Raw genomic sequence first — 13,243 nt, forward strand, 5'->3', positions numbered from 1 at the left:
GTTGCATCACCAAACTTTCATAAACAGTGCAAACAAAGTTTAGTGGCTCACAACTGCAAAATATTTAGAATTATTATAAAACATAAATCATTCAAGGAACATTGCATGTGTTTAATACCTACCAGGCATTGAACCAAGCATGGGAGATTAAAATATAATTGAAATATGAACCTTCCTCTTGCGGCTAATCTAGCCTTAGAGAAAAATATATATAAGTAAAATCCGTAATTATGTGATAAATGCAAACATACATATATGCTAAGGATGACAGTGTCATCCAGAAAACAGTGGTCAAACTATTTAATTTTTCAGGGGAATTTTCTTATAGTAATAGAACAGTTGAGTTCTTAAGAGAAAATAAACATTTTTTTTTTCAAACAAAACTAAGCATAAAGACTTTCCAGAAAAAGAGGATGAATGGCATCGTAGCAGCCTGAAAGGGAGAGCACAAGATGTATTTCAGAATTTATAATTAGGTATTCCTAAACCTGATGGCATTCATGAGTGTGGAAAATGTCAGAAAATGATGTGCTAAGTAGTAAGTGAAATCAAGACCAGCTTCATATGTGTGTGTGGTCAATGCAGTTGCAAATGGTCTTGTGCTTTGAAAACCTTGTGCCAGGTTTACTGCTTTCATCACCATCTTGGATTTCTTAATTATTTATGAACAAGAGGTCCCACAGTTTCATTTTTCATTGGGTTTACAAATAATGTATCAGGTCCTTAGTAAAATCTACATCCTGACTAAATAGTTCATACTGAGGGCATGGGTATTTTGTCCTGTGAGGACTATAGGTCATGGAATAGTTTTAATGTAGGTAAATGATACCATAATATTTATATTTTAGGAAAATCACACCAGTGGAGAAATTAGAGCAAGAACATAGTAAGAGAACAATTGCTGTAATCTAAGTGAGATGTGAGTGCTAAAACTAAGCAATGCATATAACTCGCTTGAACTAAGCAATAGACAGAACTAAACAACACCCACACTGGTGTGAATAACCCAGAAAATTGAATAAAAAGATACAGATTCAGAGATATTCATGAGAAAAAAATAAAAGTATTTGGGACAGTTATAGGGAGAGAAGAACAAGAGCAATCTACTGTTTCTACCAAATTGCTTTCATAGATTTTAAGATTTAACAGCCTGTGATGGAAAAGTCTGGTTTAGGGGTCCTTATCTTTTCTAATGATGCAAGCATTTAATCTTAACTCTGTCTTCTAACTATCAACCCACATAAAGGTGTATAAAAGACACTCCACACTGTGGCACTGTGGAAGCCGTATATATTTTGAATCTTGCAGGAACTCAAACTTGTTTCAGTTGCAGTTTTTAATTACTTTTGGGGAATTATAACTAGAGATAAATTAGACAGAATTAGAGATAAAGATACAGAAACAGAAGTACATGATATATAAATGACTTCTGTGTATTGTGTGTGTATACATAGATACATAGATAAATTATTACATAGATATAATAGATCGATTTCTGGGTATTTTTTTTTCTTACATGTCTTATTAAACTCTTCTTGTCAAATATACAAATACATGCACTTTTGTTCAGCAACCCACTCTTATAACTTAGTCAAATATTTCCTTCCCTTGGTTATTCTCTCTCTTCATTATCCGTATCTTCTACCAAACTAGATAATCTACATCAACATACAAACTTATAATATTCCAAGTCTTCCCCCTACAATCATAATATCCCTCACTGACAATTATTAACTCTTACCTAACTTCACTGTTCACAAACTCTCTTCTTTGACACTGTCTCCAGTCCTCAAACTCCCATTAACTTTTTAATGTTATGAAATATTCAAACTCATGAATACAGGTCAAAGAATAATATGAGGGACATTCATAGGCTCTTTGCCTAAAATCTGTAATAATAACACAGTCAAATAATCAAATAAATAATAACAGTCATTTCCAGTAGAATTGGAATCAGTATTTTATGGGAAAAGATAGTTATATTGAAGAATTATGTAAAATTATATATACATATATAATTTTTAGACACATTTGTGTATATATGTTAAACACTGCAGTATTTTTTATTTTTCATTTTAATTAATTAATTAATTAATATACAGAAAGAGAGAGAGGGGGGTGCTAGAGGGAGAGGGAGAGAGAAAAATCTTAAGCAGGATTTATACCCAACATGAAGACAAATTTGGGGCTCATTCTCACAACCCTGGGATCATGACCTGAATTGAAATCAAGAGTCAGGTGTTTAACCAACTGAGCCAACCAGGTGCCCCTCAAATTTTTGTTTGAATTCTAGTTAAATAACATAACGTGTGATATTGGTTTTGGGAGTAGAATTCAGTGGCCCATCACTTACGTATTAAACACTACAGTCTCAAAATGTGTAATGAATTAATCAGCTTTTGATTTATCATATGAGTCCCATGATTGGGATATTGGAATTCTGTATCTTCTTTCTGGCGTAACTATAGCCAAAATCAACTTCTACGATGTTAGGCTTCACCCCTCACCTCCACCAAGTAGAGAAGAAGTTAAAAGAAATTTTCAATATGATCTAAAAGCATCTATATTTTCTATTTCTTTTTAATCTAAATGTTTTCTTGTGGTTAATACATGTATTAACAATGTATTGACATGATTAACATGCTGGCATTACTTAGGAGCTCATCTATCTCTTTTTAAAGATTTTAAATGTATTCAACAAGTACATATGTCATATGAATAGCAACATTATTTTTACACATAATATTAACTTACTAAGTACATTACATAACTGCAATTAGCACAATATGCATAAAGGCTTTCAAGATTTTTCAGTAATCAAATAAATGTAAGGGGAAATTTCTAGTCACATGTATTTTGGTTTGCATATTAAACATGTTTTTATGTAGGAAGTAGGAGGTATTAATTAATTTGATGAATTAATTTGGTGAATTTATTAGACAGTGATCAGTTATGGCAGTCTTTACTGTAATAATAACATAAAAAAGAACTTGTTATGAGCCTTTAAATAGATTAATTCAACCAATTTTCTCGACCATATTAAGTAGTCTCCATCATTATTCTCTTCTTCACAGATAAGGAAATGGGTACACATAGAAATTAGTGTTTCAGTAAATGTTAATAAATGTTCTTTTGTGTTTGTCAGTTTGTTTTTTATTAAAAATAATAAGGAAAAGTCCAAGCCATAATAAACCAACCAATAAATATTTACTTTGTTAAGTCTTGAGTATGTTCCTAAATGAAAATAAGGCACAGTTTCTGGCTCACGCAATCTCATTCATTATTGTAAAAAGAAATTTTCTTAGTGGTTGTTGCAGAGGTTCGTGATCCTCCACCACTATCCTCAAAGTTTGGACTTGTGTTTGAACTTAAAATACCATAACAATGGAGGCTTTTAGTAGCATGCTACTGCTCTTCTGTTTTAATTTTTTGTTTTTAATGGTGTGTTTCTTCTTAACTTCCCTTTATAAGTAATGCAGCTTTGGGTACAGTTCTTTTAAATCTTTCATGCTTATAAAACCATGAAAACATATCAGATCATGTACAAATTGCTATCTGAAGGTGCTTTTCAAGCTCTTGTCTTATAAATGAAATAAGATACAGGAGCTGATGTCTGTTCACATAAATGGAAAATACTGACAGTATGAAGTGATTTGAATTACCATGAAATCATAGAATTATAAGATAATAGATCTATAAGAGCCTTGAAAAATCTTCTGTTCAAGTTGCCTGCCTTTAGGCAGGTAAGCATCTGAAATACTTTGTGAAAATGTTTCTAGCCTCTTTCTGAATATATCCAAGCAGAAAAACTCCAAAATCCACCACGTTTGAATGATTACTGATTAAAAAAGGAGAGGGAAAAAAAAAAAAGGTATATACAATCAAAATTGACCCTAATTATTTTTTAGTTTTTTAATTTATTTTTTATTTATTTTCAGCATAACAGTATTCATTATTTTTGCACCACACCCAGTGCTCCATGCAATCTGTGCCCTCTATAATACCCACCACCTGGTACCCCAACCTCCCAACCCCCCGCCCCTTCAAAACCCTCAGATTGTTTTTCAGAGTCCATAGTCTCTCGTGATTCTCCTCCCCTTCCAATCTCCCCAAACTCCCTTCTCCTCTCTATCTCCCCATGTCCTCCATGCTATTTGTTATGCTCCACAAATAAGTGAAACCATATGATAATTGACTCTCTCTGCTTGACTTATTTCACTCAGCATAATCTCTTCCAGTCCCGTCCATGTTGCTACAAAAGTTGGGTATTCGTCCTTTCTGATGGAGGCATAACACTCCATAGTGTCTATGCACCACATCTTCCTTATCCATTTGTCTGTTGAAGGGCATCTTGGTTCTTTCCACAGTTTGGCGACCGTGGCCATTGCTGCTATAAACATTGGGGTACAGATGGCCCTTCTTTTCACTACATCTGTATCTTTAGGGTTTGACCCTAATTTCTATTCATTTTTTCCCATTCAGACTAAAAAAAAGTCTTTTCATGATTCCTCTTCAGACCTCTTACTATCTTTTTGATCATTTTGTTACTTGTCACTGTTTCTAAGTTTTTTGGTAATTTTTTAAATGGAAGAGCCAAAATTGAAATTTTTACTAGTCAATTTTTTTTTTTTTTGTAGAATAATGTCACACAATAATGTTGTTGCTCAACCATGTGCATTATGGTGATTTTAAGCAAAACTTAATTGAATTTTGCTATTTTTTATGTAGTCCTTCCCTTTTTATGTAACCTTAGTGTCCCCACCACATTAACTGTAATTTTATGGTCTCTTATTCAGAGATCAGTAGACTACCTTTTCCTTTGGCAGAGCTTTAATTAATTATTTTCCGTTCACGAAGGGTCAATAATAATAAAAATAATTCTGTAATTTTTTTTCCTAACATATAATTTTTTTCAATATATAATCACTCTTCCTTTTTTTTGGGTGCTTATTTAACACTTTTTTTTTTTTTCAGAGTTTTTCATGATTAAGTACTTGTTCTGTTTCTAAATCCCATGCAATTCTTCTATGGCAATTTTCCTGTATTCATTGACTTTTTCAGTTTAAGGATCTTGTCCTTTCTGGAAATCTTTACAAATAGGTTGTTTTTGTACACTCTGCGACAGGAGACTTCTATTCATTAACATAAGAAAAACAAAATGGATTTAGAAATGAGGTAGGTAAAATTTTATCATTTCCCCCAAAATATGATTGTGGAAAAAAGTAAGACCCTAATTTTGTGTCTATTCTATGGCTTTGTGTTTATATTGTAACTATTTCTGATAAGTGAATTTTATGATTATGAAATATTTACACAGATGAAGTAGTAATGCTCTTTTGAACTTAAAAGAGATTGAAATGCCTTCGTGGAGAGAGAACCTTTGAAGTACATTATCAAATCTTTAACCTAGGCAGGAAGTAAATTGATACTCAATTTTCAGCAGCATATTGAAGTAGGCAATCAAAATTTGGGGGCCTTAAACTTGTACTTTGAAGTTTAAGTAGATTACTGGAAGCAAATAAAGATCAGAATATCTCTCTGTCCATCTTAAAGCAAAATGCAAATAAGCTGGACTTCAGAACCGCTACTCCAAATATCGGTCTCTTATGTTCTATTTCAGTTTCTTAAATCTTCCCTTTATTTTTTCAGTTATATGTTCCTTTCATGTTTTCTTATTTTACATGTCTGTTTTTATCCCTGACATTGTCTTCTAGCCTCAACATTCCTGGCTTGGTGTAATGAAAGCAAGAGCTTCTGTCTCCTTACCTTCCCAGATAGCACCAAGAGGGCAATGTCCTCAGTAATTAAGTAACATAGTTGGGGGGTCTCTAAAGAGCCTAGTTTAGAGCTGGGGATAAAATTGCTACTTAAGATGAGTTACACGGAAAACAGCATATGCTGGGGTACCTGGGTGGCTCAGTGGGTTAAAGCCTCTGCCTTCAGTTCAGGTCATGAACCCAGGGTCCTGGGATCCAGCCCCGCATCAGGCTCTCTGCTCAGCGGGAAGCCTGCTTCCCTTCCTCTCTCTCTGCCTGCCTCTGCCTACTTGTGATCTCTGTCTGTCAAATAAATAAATAAAAATCTTTGTTTAAAAAGGCAGCATATGCAAGCTATTTTACTAAACAACAGATAGAAGTGGTTCTGTGTTGAACAAACACAAGACTCCTATTAGGCAGAGTTGAAATGCTCTCAGGATAACTAGACTCTAGTTATAATAAAAAGTAATTTTTAACCAAACAGAAAGTTATTTGTCTATTTATCTTTATGAACTGAGTATTTGAACAGTCCTTAATGTGCCCGTCTATGAGTTTATTGGAGCATAACATTGAAATGGTTAGAACCTGCACTTGGAAAACAATGTAAAAAGGAAATTGTGTTACTAAAAATTATGTCAGTCAAATAGACAACATTCTAATTCTTGCCACTTGAATTCCATATCATTCTTACATTTGCTTTACATTTTTTTTCTTTTTCTTTGTCCCCTCTCTCTTCCAATTGACTTTAACAAGTTCCTATTGAATATTTTTACGTAGTTGTTACACATGTATATCAAGCTTAACATATTAAAAAACGAAGTTTACAATTTTCTTCTGAAAATTATCTCTTCATCCTGTGTTTTGTAGTTCAGCTAATGACATGATCATTATCCATTCAAATGTATCACCTTGAAAGAAGTTACTCTTTCTTTCTTTCCTTCTTTCTTTCTTTTAAGTTAAAATTCTTGGAAAAAAACACAGTCAAACTTACATCAGGTACACCTAGGGTCAACCAATTGTGACCAAGACACATGCTATAAAAATTTAAAATAGGGAAAGAGATGGGAATGATGTTCCAGAAGTTGGGAATGGTATTAGGATGATAAACCAGTTAATGTCATCTATTACTGGAGTCCTAATAGAAAAGGGTAATTTCAGCAAGAAAAATTATGTTTCTTGAGTTGTGAATGGTGTGTTTGCCAGTAAGAAATTGTGCTGCATTAGAATTTTAAATGTATCTGTCTTGGAAGAGTCAGGGGAATTGAGGATGTCTTCTGTTCTCCATATTCTGGCTTAGCATCCCCAGCTTTTCTCCTCCTTCCTGATAATCAGGAGCAAGCTTCTGTGGAAAAGGAGCTTTATTTCACATTTAAATATCTTATTATCCATTGCTGTAAGGTAGAATAAAGCAAGCCACTTTTAAACTAGAATATTAAAAAATAGATAAAACTTATAGGCCTGTTGCTAAAAGCCAGAAGAGAAACAAAATCCAGACTTATGTATTAGGACAAGACTTCTGACTTCATATTATGCAGTGAATTCTTTCAAATGAAGGTAATTCAATAGTCAGGTAACTGCATTTCCAGAAATTCCCCATGTCTGTCAAAGGGGAACTTGGTATTCAACTTCTAAGGCACTCTCACCACCTCTGTTTCTGCTCCAAAAGGAAAAGAATGAAGACAATCCAGTGGCTCAGCATGTCTATAACTGAAGGGCAATGGGCTATACACACAGAAGGCAGAGAGTGATAATTCTAAGGAAGTGAATAAACTCACTTAATTCATAAAGTACTCATCTATAGGCATATAAAGATTGTCTTAGAGCTCTTGAGTTAGAGTAATATGGTAGCCATTGCTGGGTTTATCTTAAAGATTTGTTATGCACATGTCAGGAGCCTACTCTGAGAAGATTTGAACAGCTGGGTGTCTGTCCAAAATGTCAAATCTCTCAAGCTTGACAGACTTTTTATATGTTGGTTCAGAGGTCCCAAGGTACCCCTTTGGAAAGAACAAGAAAGTGTCACATGGGAGTCATCACTTTTGACCTACCCTCTCTAATAATGTTGTATCATTTTTGCTTCATTCTTTTGATCAAAGCACTTTCAAAAGGAGAGGGAACATAGACATGACAGATTTGAGGGGAGAGTCTCAATTTTACATTATTTAAAAAAAAAAAAACATGTAGGATGGTATCTACCTTGATGGCCATTTAGAAAAATATAATCTGCCAAAGATAACTTTTCCAGAATGATTTTCATAGAAAGAGAATAAGAAATGTAACATGGGTGTGGAGATTCCTTACGCTATTGGTGTTTTAGGTTCTCATTGATCCTGAGGCATAACTGTATCCCTACCATTCTCCCAGTGGATTTTTAACTTCTTGCATAATGTAATGCAATATAGAGGGTTTTCACTAATTCAACTCCCTAAGCCCCATCTTGAATGTCTTGATTTTAAATATCTAATATCCTCCTGGACATTCGTCTGAAAATCCAGCTTATCTCAGACTAAATTCACCATCTTTCCCTTAAATCGACTCTTCTTCCTGCCTGCCTTGTAACCTTCAATAGTCACGGATCCCCAACCACGGACATGAAATAACCTCTCAACAAAGGCATATACCCATCTGCCCTGCTCTGTTCTGTCTTCTTGTAGATCCTTTGTGTTTATTTTGTAGCATTCCATCAATAGCCATACAAAATAGCCAAATCTTAAAGAACTTCAACTTTGGTGGCTGTCAGTATTGAATACCAAATATAAAAAGTTGTTCATTTTACCAACTACTTTACTTGCCTATCATGAAATACTGTTTTTACAGTCCAAGAAAATAATAATAAATATTTATAACAATAAGACAGCTAACATACTGCCTGCCAGACTTGTCCCTGGGTAATATAAATATACAAAATGAACTAATTTAATTTAACTTACATAGTGGGACATGTAGATTATAACTATGCCAATCTACAAAAAAAGAAACTTTAGTCTATCCAAGACTATGATGACTAACTGTCCAGGTTTACCCAGGACTGAGAAGTTTCTTGGGACATGGAACTCCCTCAGTGCTAAAATTGGGACATTCCCAGGCAACCTGGGATGGTTTATAACTATATCAATAATTAAAGCAAAGTAAAACTCAGACTTACTGAATCCAAAAGCCAAGAATATAACCAATTTGTAATTTTATTTATTATGGGCTATAAGGATTTTCACTCTTCATTCATTGTGACTTAATCATTTCCATAATACTGAGCCTCTTCCTGGAAATTTTCTAACTCCAGAAACCAGTTCTCTCTCAGGATTGTTTGCTGTCAGTAATCAAAACTCAGTATTAGTTAGTTTAATTCAAAGAGAAAGTCTCAGTCATTTAGTCAACTGATTGCTGAAAGGTAATTAAATAATATCAAAGATTCATTTAAATTTATTTAGATGTCTTAAAAAGCAATTTTATAAGCTCTAAGTCAACATTTTTCTTTCAATAGTCAAATAGAAAACAATCTGAATTTCCATATTAGTAATGGCTACACCTGCAAAGGTCTTGCTCAACATTCCTAGAAGTTCCTAGTCAATGCTTACCATCTTGCAATGGTTTTTAAACACAGCAGTTGCAAGAGGAGAGGGAACACTGCAGCTTCCTCCATGCTAATATAGAAAAAAGACAGCAGGAGAAGACAGCCTCACTACCCCAAACATTGGCAGAGTGAGTGTTACTGAAGTTTGAAAAGGGGAATTATAACCCATGATGACTAGTTCTCAGAAATCACTGCTCTTAAATCTGTTGGACATATCTAGTCCAGTAGGTTTTCCTACTGTCCCTCAAACTTGCTCTGATCTATGACATCCTGTTGAGTGCCACTCCTTCTCAGTTCAGAATCTCTTTCTCACATTTCCTCTCCCTTGAAGCCCAAATATTAGATAAAGCTATAAATCACTTATCACCTTAATAATGACACGCCCAAGAAAGACACCTCTTTATCCTTATTTGGTTACTTGATGCTTCCTCCTCTGTCAGACTAGATTATTTATGGTCTTTCCCTTTACATACACAAAAAGTTCAATAATGTATTTTCCAATTTAAGTTCAGTCATCACTCAAAGTCAAACTCTGCTTCTTACCATTTGGAAAAGCAGCTACAAGAAGCAATTTAAGATAAATTTTTAAAAATTCCTGTAACAGGAAAAGGGTGAATTGCTATGATTTCGGTGAAAGCATCTGGAGGAAGTAAAGAAACAAAATTGGACTACACTTTCAGGAGCCTTGGTTTAGACAGAAAATACATAGATTTAGCATCGGCTGACCAGGGACAGGTTTTTTTTTTATTTAGGGTGGTTTTTCTTTTCTTGTTTCTTTGCTTTGAAAAATGTTTCTTAAGTTAAAGGAAAACATGAAAGTAAAGGATATAAGAAAAGATATGTAAAAGTAAAGAAAGAAAAGAAGGGCTTTTTGAGAGGCAGTGACTCATCATTTCTTAGAAGTCAGTAGTTTTCTCTTTAGTTCAACAGTTCTGGGATAGGAATAGAGAAATGGAAATTTGATTCAGGCTACAGAATTTATAAAGCATATTCAGCAAAATTATGAGGGAATTAAGGGGATTGAAAAAAGAGGAAAAGAAATAAGGGCTCACCTAAGGTGTACAAGTAGGACAAATAAGAAAGCAAGGACATGACTAAGAAACTGAAGGAAAATGAAGAATAGACTTGAAACCCCAGTGTATCAGAGTATACATAGTGAGAATGGGAAAAAATCAAAAGAGCTAGGAGGAGAGGAGACAGCAAGCAGATGGTGGAATATCCAAGTTTAAGATTTAGAAGTTAGGATGCCTAAGGATAGAAGACAAAATATTATTTATATATTCTATTTCACTCATATGTATATGTCGAGCTCCTAGAAGAGTGACACAATCAAGAAATGTTTATTGTCTGAGATTGATTAAATTTATCACACTAAAAGAGTTACAAGAAGACATTATCATTATAGATAGACTAATGTTTCAAATACCACGTTTGGACTTTTTTTAATCAATAAACTTCAAAATTATATTCATTCTACCAGAACCAAATGTTTTCTACAAATGGTACAGTTTTGCTAATTAAAAAAAAAATCAAAAACAGTAACTACATAAAGCAAAATCTCTTTAACATAGAAAAGAATGATTCTGAGTTTGATCTGAGCACTCTGGAGTAAGAAACCCTGTCCAAATTCATCCATGCCACCTCAGTATAGAATCTGCAAGCCATTAATCTCAGCAGCTTATAAAGTTTGTTTCCATGAACGAACTCTAGTTTTTCTTCTTGACTCACCTTTTTAAAATTACTGAACTGAGTAAAAATATTCTCCATTGAAATTATGGCCTATTAATATAATATAATAATTTGGAAAGACAAATACAATCAAGTGTTTTACTTGTTAGGACACTTTGAACTGCACTCCTATTGAAGTGTTTAGCATAATCATATTATTTTCTCACATAACAATAAATTCTCAGAGAGAAAAGCTCCAAGGTTCAGCAGTTCAATGGCTGAGAATCATTTGCTCTCTCCTCCTCCCCTTCTCAGTATGTCAGCTCAACCCTCAGAGGCCAACTTCCTTTAGCAGATTTATCCTCCTGTCAAATCTATTGGGTTTTACCCTATGGACCTGGGGGTGTGACTGGCCTCCCATGAAATGTAATTTAGCATGGAAAGTAAGTTTCTGTCTAAGGAAAGCTGATGCTCCTTAAGAAAACATGAAGAGGTGGGATAAATGTTGGATGAGAATCCATAATTTTCTGGTAGGCTCCAATCTGTAGAATTTGAGTAGTGGCTGATCCCAGAAACAAGATAACTGGACAAGGAAAACCAAGAAGGAGTGTGAATAAAATATTTTGTATAGAACCAAAAGCAAGAAGCATCCTGGAATTCCCCAGAAGGCTTTGGTGAATGGAATGTGTTTTGTAGAAATTAAGATGGAGTCTATGAAAGTGGCAGAAAAATGCATTTTGGGTATGCAAAAACATTAGAAATAGTTGTCTAACCATTATCTGACATAAAGTATGTTTCAGTGTTGCACAAACCTAACAAGAGAGGAACAAAGCAATAGCACATCAGAAGCTGGAAAGCAGATGGAGGAATTTAACCGACTTAAAAGAACTGAGAAAAATAAATTCTAAACTAAGTGTGAGAAAAATCAAAAGTGAATCTTTTCTTCAAAAGAGAGATGTAAACAGGTTTGGGGACTGACATCTCTAGATGATTCCTGAGAGATATAGTGAGACCCCTAAAATGAGGGTGAGTGCTTCAAAACTATTTAAAAGCTTAAATCCTTAGATCCCCATCCACACTTCTCTGATCAGTTTTACTTCTACCACTGCAGTAGAAGTCTAAATATGTATTCCCAGGAGAGGGTAGGTCACTAGGCTGGGAATACCAAACACATGGAGGGATTTTATACCATATCAAGTTATTCAGGTGGAAGTTCGAGAATTAAATGACATGTATTTCCAGGAATTTCAAGGAATTAGTAGGTCCAATACAGGAAAAACAAAACAAACAAACAAAAAACAAAATAAGAATCTCTAGGACGATTACTGAAGGAGATTGTAGCATGACAGCTTTGAAACAAGCACAGGGGATAACCTGCCCAGTTTTGATACATTTGTCATAAAGCAGATATGCTAAAGAATATCTTCACCTTGCTTTTCTCAGGATGTCATATTTGTAACAAAATGAAGCTACTACAGTTTGTGTTCACCAAAACAGGGGACCAAGTAAAGACAAAGGAGAGCATAAGATTGAGAAAAAAAAAAAAAAACGAAATGAAAATCCAATTTAGTGAAAGATAAAGCAAATTGTTCTAGAATGATGGTGAAGGAAATCTTGTGACAATTCATTATAACAGGCCTAGAGAGCAACAAAAGTGGGTAGAAGAATGGAGTTTTCCAGGAAGATGACTCAAAGAAAATAGAACCATTAATTGCCTGATGAGATTTCCCTTGAGGAAAAATTTCTGAGAAACAATTAGAAATAGGGGAAGAAGTTATAGTGAAAAATAGCAAAGGAAAACAAAAGAAATTACTGACTTTAATAAAAGCCCACACCTACTGGAATTACTATTTGAACAAAATGAAAAATACTAAGTGTTACAATGTGGAGAAATTGGAACTGCAAAATATTACTGGTGCAGTTACTATGAAAAAAAGCTTAGCAGTTCCTCCAAAAGTTAAGCATGGAATTACTGTATGACCCAGAAATTCTATTCCTAGATATATAGTAAAAAGAATACAAAAAGGAACTCAAACACTTGTACATGAATGTTTATAGACTCACTATTCACAACAGCCAATAGGTGGAAAACAACCCAAATGTCTCTCAACAGCTGAATGAATAAACAGAATGTGCCTACCTACATACAATGGAATATTACTGGTCCATCAGAAGGGATAAAGTGGTGATATATGACACAACATGAACTGCAAAAATATTATTCTAAGAATTCAGACACAAAACATTA

This window comes from Mustela erminea, chromosome 16 (genome assembly GCF_009829155.1).
Source record: "Mustela erminea isolate mMusErm1 chromosome 16, mMusErm1.Pri, whole genome shotgun sequence".
In the NCBI taxonomy this organism is placed as follows: domain Eukaryota; kingdom Metazoa; phylum Chordata; class Mammalia; order Carnivora; family Mustelidae; genus Mustela; species Mustela erminea.